A 7,088-nucleotide genomic window follows, 5' to 3' on the forward strand; every position below is an offset into this window, starting at 1 on the left:
TTCACTAGATGTACGATAGTAATTAAATATGTTTCTATATACAGTATATGAGCAGTACAACACTATTCATGGCTGCTTCTGTTCATGTGTGTGCATGATCATTTCTACCCTTTCATGGATGGTTGTGTGTATGTGTTAGCATCCCATTGCTTTGTCGTTTATTAATAAGTTTGGGTTTGGGCAACCAAAACGGCATGTTCGTGAGTATGTGTTGTTCAAGTGGAGATTAGGTGCTGGTGAGTTTAAGCGGCGTGATGGTTAGTAAATGTTGGTGTGACTCAGAAGATGAATGTATGTTGCTCAGTCAAAAGTTTGCGTTGGTTAGTAGACGTGGTTTGAACATTGCATTTCCCCTTTGTAAATACTGATGCTCATTTAACACATGGACATTGTTATAAGGGCCTGTATCATATTCTAGCAGAATCTAATTGTTAGTAGTGACAGCAGAACATTATTCCCAGCATTCTGGATATTTGATACCAGAGACTGTCAACAGGTTCAGTGCTGTTGTTTATCTTCCCATGGCTATCTGGGCCTGGATAAGGCACAAATGTTAATTTAATTAGAATTCCATGTGTCTAACCCTTACTAAAACAAGAGCAGAGTGATAGAGCAAGCAGTTTTTAGCTGGGCTTGGTACTGTAATGAACACTTTTTTTCTAGTTTATTTTTTAAGATTTTAGCTTTATTTTACATAAAGTTGTAGGACCCTTACTTGGTGTTTGTGTGTCCTTTGAACCCGAATGTAACATTTTGGTGGCAGCGGTACGGATTCCAAAATCCTGTGTGAATTATTTGGAATTTTTTTCAATACGTTGGAATTGTGTTTGACAATTCTGAAAGCTGTGAATTCAGTGAATCTGTGATATTAGCAGTGACTGGTTGTACTGTGTGTATAACGTACAGTTGTTAATTGCTAAGTGCAAAGTGTGTATCACTGTAACGAGTGTACACGTGTAAGCCCAGAAACTCGTAGATAATTAAAGCTAGTCCAGTGGCTGTGAATACAGTGATAGAACTTACAGTACGTACATATAGTTGGTCATTATGTCGGTTGCTGATGATGTCGAAGTTGAGGGAGCCACGGTTGCTTCAGGACGACCACGAAGAAAAGCGGCAGCACAGAATTTGATGGAATTTACAGATAATGAAGTTATGGAGTATGAAGAGGAACTTAACCTTGAGCACATGCAACCACCCAAGGAAACAAAGCGAAAAACTAGCGCAAAGAAAAATGAAAGAGAATTTGAATTAAGACAGGAGTTTGAATGGGAAACGGAAAGAAAGAAATTAAGATTAGAAATGAAGCGTTTGGAAATTGAGTTAGAAAAAGTAAAACGTCCAAGAAAACACGACTGAATAAACATCTTCAATGCCATTAAAAGTAAAGCTACATGCATATGACCATGAACGAGGAGAGGATATTGTGACTTTCCTAGCAGAGTTTGAATCAATTGCAAAACATGCCAATTGGTCTGACGAGTTGAAAGTATTACAGCTAAGAACTCTGTTGACAGGGGAGGCTAGATATGTTGCAACTCAAGCTTGTGGTGATTAATGGAACTCAGGAAAGGACTGATTGATCGTTTTGGAAAGAGACCGCATGAACATTTCACGGCACTGTTGAGCATGAAGAAGAAAGCACTGAGACGTATCGTGGTCTGATGGCCAGGATTGATCAGCACATAAAGCGTTTCTTGGAAGATCATGACCCAGTTATTTGTCTTCGTGAGGAATTTTTCTTGAAAGCCTTGCCACAAGATCAAGCACAGTGGATTAGGAGGAACAAGGGCTCTAGTCCAGTCGTAGAGGCCGCGGAAGATTATATTCCCACAAATTTACAACAGCAAGGGCAGCGGATTAAGTTTCATCAAAATATAAATGTAAATAGTAACAAGATGAATTGTCAGAACTTACAGCAGCAAGCAAAACTAACATCGATAAAAGACCAGTCCAAGCAGAAGAATAGGCAATGTTATCGATGCAAACAATGGGGACATATTGCAAGGTATTGTCCAACAGATGACATGAAAACATCGTGGCAATCCGGCAACTTGTTTTGTTAAGCCAACAATTGGTGAAAAGTTTATTTCAGAAACAGGATGTGTGAATGGGCGCGAGATCATGTTTGTGAAGGACACTGGATCAGATACGGCCTTGATAAGAGAAGATCTTGTTGATGAGAGTTGCAAGCTGGAGGGGCACAAGGTTAAGTTATACACAGCAGTGGGTCAGCCATTTACCGCACAGTTGGCTGTGGTAAATATCGACACTACATATTATAAGGGACCAGCGCAAGTGGGTCTTGTTTCAAATCTAGCCGCTGAAGCCCTATTGGGGATGGATATACTTAGCAAGAAAGGGTCATTTGTTGTTACGAGGTCGATGTTAAAAGGACTCGACGATGAGAGGACTGTGGAAAATACTGATCAATGTGAGCATGAGGGTAAGAATGACTTTGTCAACAACAGCATCGAGACAGAAGATCCTGATCAGCGTGATGACATTGAAGTTGACGAACTTTCAGCAATGAATGCGGACATGTTGTCGAAACTACAGATTGCGGATATTTCACTGCAAAGTATTAGAGAGAAGTCCTTTGCTACTCGTGAAGAGGCTGAGGAGGAGCCAATGGCATTCTTCTGGGAGAATGATATTTTGCGACGGAAATGGCAATCTGGTGATGGTTCACATGGAGGGAGCAAATAGTTGTACCAGCAGGATTACGGAAAATGGTAATGGAGCTGGCACATGATCGACCCCTTGCAGGTCACCTGGGTTTGGAGAAAACAAAAGAGAGGATTCTCCAATCGTTCTTTTGCCTGGAATGTTTTCCGATGTAAAAAGATATTGTACATCGTGTCATGAATGCCAGATGACAGCAAAACAGACTGCAGGTGAGAAAGCACCACTGGTATGCCCACCGGTGATAACAGAACCGTTCTCAAAAATTGCAATGGATATTGTTGGACCGTTATCTAGAACGAAGTCTGGACACAAATACATTCTGACGGTTGTTGATGATGCAACGAGGTATCACGAAGCTTTTCCTTTGAAGGATATGGAGGCAACTAATGTAGCTAGAGCACTGATTGAGCTGTTTAGCCGTGTTGTTTTCCAAGGGTCATATTAACAGACAAAGGACCAACTTCACTAGCACCTTATTGAAACAGCTGTATGAACTAGTGGGTATTCGTGGAGTTACAACAACGCCGTATCACCCGCAAGCAAATGGAAAAGTAGAACGTTTTAACGGGACCTTGAAGTCAATGTTGCGGAAGTTCTGTATAGACAACAAGAATGAATGGGATGAGATGTTGCCATTTTTGTTGTTTGCATACCGCGAAGTCCCACATGAGGAAAACTGGATTTGCACCCTTAGAGGATGTTGTATGGTTGGTCAGTTAGGGGGCCAATGCAAATTTTACAAGGCTTGTTTACAGGAGAGGAAGATGTAAGGAAGTCAACTGTGGAGCATGTTGTGAAAATGCGTGAGAAGTTGGCTGACATCGGGGCTCTTGTCAAAGATAATCTGTTGGATCGCCAAAAGAAAATCAAGGCACTGTATGATCGTCACACGAAAACACGAGAATTTCAGTCCTGGAGATGAAGTCCTCATTCTCTTGCCATCAAGTTCGTCCAAGATGAAGGCACAATGGCAGGGACCTTATCGTGTGGTCCGGAAGGTAAACGATGTTAACTACCAGGTATCTGTACCCGGTAGGCGCGGTACAGTTACCTATCATATAAACTTGCTGCGTGGATACAAGCGTGCTGTGCTGCTGGCGACGAAGGCAGACGAGAACGATGGTGTGGATATTGACTGTCCTCCAAGAGCAGGTGAAGGTGATGCTGGCGTTAAGCTGGGGGTAAACTTGACAAAAGGACCAACGAGAGGATATTAGAAATCTTTGCAATGAATTTCAGGATGTTCTAACAACTAGGCCTGGTCGAACAAACATCTTAACTCACAGTATAAAGACAACTTCGGAGACACCAATTAAACAACGGCCATATAGAATACCTTTCGCGCAACGGAAAGAGGTAAAAGCAATATTGGATGAAAATGCTAGAGCAAGGCCTCATTCGGCCCTCAAGCAGTCCATGGAGTCGACTATGGATACTCGAAATGTATTAAACAACTCCAGAAATTACCTCTTATAATCAGATTATCTAAGTTTGGGGTCATTTGTTTAAGTACTACGTTTTCTGCTGGTGACATAATTCTCTACAATCATTATGTATGTCTGTATGCATTCGGTGTAATAGCATGTCAGCACAATACTGTATAGTTCCGATTAAATACCAAGACACTGCTGTCGAATACTGGATATCTTTCATTGATTTTGATGCAACCAATACTTCAGAACGGCCATGTCAGTTCCTTCTAAATATGTTTCTTTTCTTATCCAAGGTGGGTTTTATGTAGGACAAATAATGCGTAGGAATTACTATTAACTTGGTGGCCTAAACGACGTTCCCACTCAAATCAGGATATAACTATATGTGTTTTGTGTATGAGTGCCCGTTGCCTTTAGTGTGGTAGCAAGTTTGTGTGCATAGTGAATGGATAATCTTACCCTTTAGAGATATATTAGTAACTTTGTATATATATGAAAGCACTCCTACATATTTCTTTCCTTTCACTAGATGTACGATAGTAATTAAATATGTTTCTATATACAGTATATGAGCAGTACAACACTATTCATGGCTGCTTCTGTTCATGTGTGTGCATGATCATTTCTACCCTTTCATGGATGGTTGTGTGTATGTGTTAGCATCCCATTGCTTTGTCGTTTATTAATAAGTTTGGGTTTGGGCAACCAAAACGGCATGTTTCGTGAGTATGTGTTAAAGTGGAGATTAGGTGCTGGTGAGTTTAAGCGGCGTGATGGTTAGTAAATGTTGGTGTGACTCAGAAGATGAATGTATGTTGCTCAGTCAAAAGTTTGCGTTGGTTAGTAGACGTGGTTTGAACATTGCATTTCCCCTTTGTAAATACTGATGCTCATTTAACACATGGACATTGTTATAAGGGCCTGTATCATATTCTAGCAGAATCTAATTGTTAGTAGTGACAGCAGAACATTATTCCCAGCATTCTGGATATTTGATACCAGAGACTGTCAACAGGTTCAGTGCTGTTGTTTATCTTCCCATGGCTATCTGGGCCTGGATAAGGCACAAATGTTAATTTAATTAGAATTCCATGTGTCTAACCCTTACTAAAACAAGAGCAGAGTGATAGAGCAAGCAGTTTTTAGCTGGGCTTGGTACTGTAATGAACACTTTTTTTCTAGTTTATTTTTTAAGATTTTAGCTTTATTTTACATAAAGTTGTAGGACCCTTACTTGGTGTTTGTGTGTCCTTTGAACCCGAATGTAACATTTTGGTGGCAGCGGTACGGATTCCAAAATCCTGTGTGAATTATTTGGAATTTTTTTCAATACGTTGGAATTGTGTTTGACAATTCTGAAAGCTGTGAATTCAGTGAATCTGTGATATTAGCAGTGACTGGTTGTACTGTGTGTATAACGTACAGTTGTTAATTGCTAAGTGCAAAGTGTGTATCACTGTAACGAGTGTACACGTGTAAGCCCAGAAACTCGTAGATAATTAAAGCTAGTCCAGTGGCTGTGAATACAGTGATAGAACTTACAGTACGTACATATAGTTGGTCATTATGTCGGTTGCTGATGATGTCGAAGTTGAGGGAGCCACGGTTGCTTCAGGACGACCACGAAGAAAAGCGGCAGCACAGAATTTGATGGAATTTACAGATAATGAAGTTATGGAGTATGAAGAGGAACTTAACCTTGAGCACATGCAACCACCCAAGGAAACAAAGCGAAAAACTAGCGCAAAGAAAAATGAAAGAGAATTTGAATTAAGACAGGAGTTTGAATGGAAACGGAAAGAAAGAAATTAAGATTAGAAATGAAGCGTTTGGAAATTGAGTTAGAAAAAGTAAAACGTCAAGAAAACACGACTGAATAAACATCTTCAATGCCATTAAAAGTAAAGCTACATGCATATGACCATGAACGAGGAGAGGATATTGTGACTTTCCTAGCAGAGTTTGAATCAATTGCAAAACATGCCAATTGGTCTGACGAGTTGAAAGTATTACAGCTAAGAACTCTGTTGACAGGGGAGGCTAGATATGTTGCAACTCAAGCTTGTGGTGATTACCTGGAACTCAGGAAAGGACTGATTGATCGTTTTGGAAAGAGACCGCATGAACATTTCACGGCACTGTTGAGCATGAAGAAGGAAAGCACTGAGACGTATCGTGGTCTGATGGCCAGGATTGATCAGCACATAAAGCGTTTCTTGGAAGATCATGACCCAGTTATTTGTCTTCGTGAGGAATTTTTCTTGAAAGCCTTGCCACAAGATCAAGCACAGTGGATTAGGAGGAACAAGGGCTCTAGTCCAGTCGTAGAGGCCGCGGAAGATTATATTCCCACAAATTTACAACAGCAAGGGCAGCGGATTAAGTTTCATCAAAATATAAATGTAAATAGTAACAAGATGAATTGTCAGAACTTACAGCAGCAAGCAAAACTAACATCGATAAAAGACCAGTCCAAGCAGAAGAATAGGCAATGTTATCGATGCAAACAATGGGGACATATTGCAAGGTATTGTCCAACAGATGACATGAAACATCGTGGCAATCCGGCAACTTGTTTTGTTAAGCCAACAATTGGTGAAAAGTTTATTTCAGAAACAGGATGTGTGAATGGGCGCGAGATCATGTTTGTGAAGGACACTGGATCAGATACGGCCTTGATAAGAGAAGATCTTGTTGATGAGAGTTGCAAGCTGGAGGGGCACAAGGTTAAGTTATACACAGCAGTGGGTCAGCCATTTACCGCACAGTTGGCTGTGGTAAATATCGACACTACATATTATAAGGGACCAGCGCAAGTGGGTCTTGTTTCAAATCTAGCCGCTGAAGCCCTATTGGGGATGGATATACTTAGCAAGAAAGGGTCATTTGTTGTTACGAGGTCGATGTTAAAAGGGACTCGACGATGAGAGGACTGTGGAAAATACTGATCAATGTGAGCATGAGGGA

The sequence above is a fragment of the Sinohyriopsis cumingii genome, chromosome 6 (genome assembly GCF_028554795.1).
Source record: "Sinohyriopsis cumingii isolate HCF-2022 chromosome 6, ASM2855479v2, whole genome shotgun sequence".
Lineage (NCBI taxonomy): Eukaryota > Metazoa > Mollusca > Bivalvia > Unionida > Unionidae > Sinohyriopsis > Sinohyriopsis cumingii.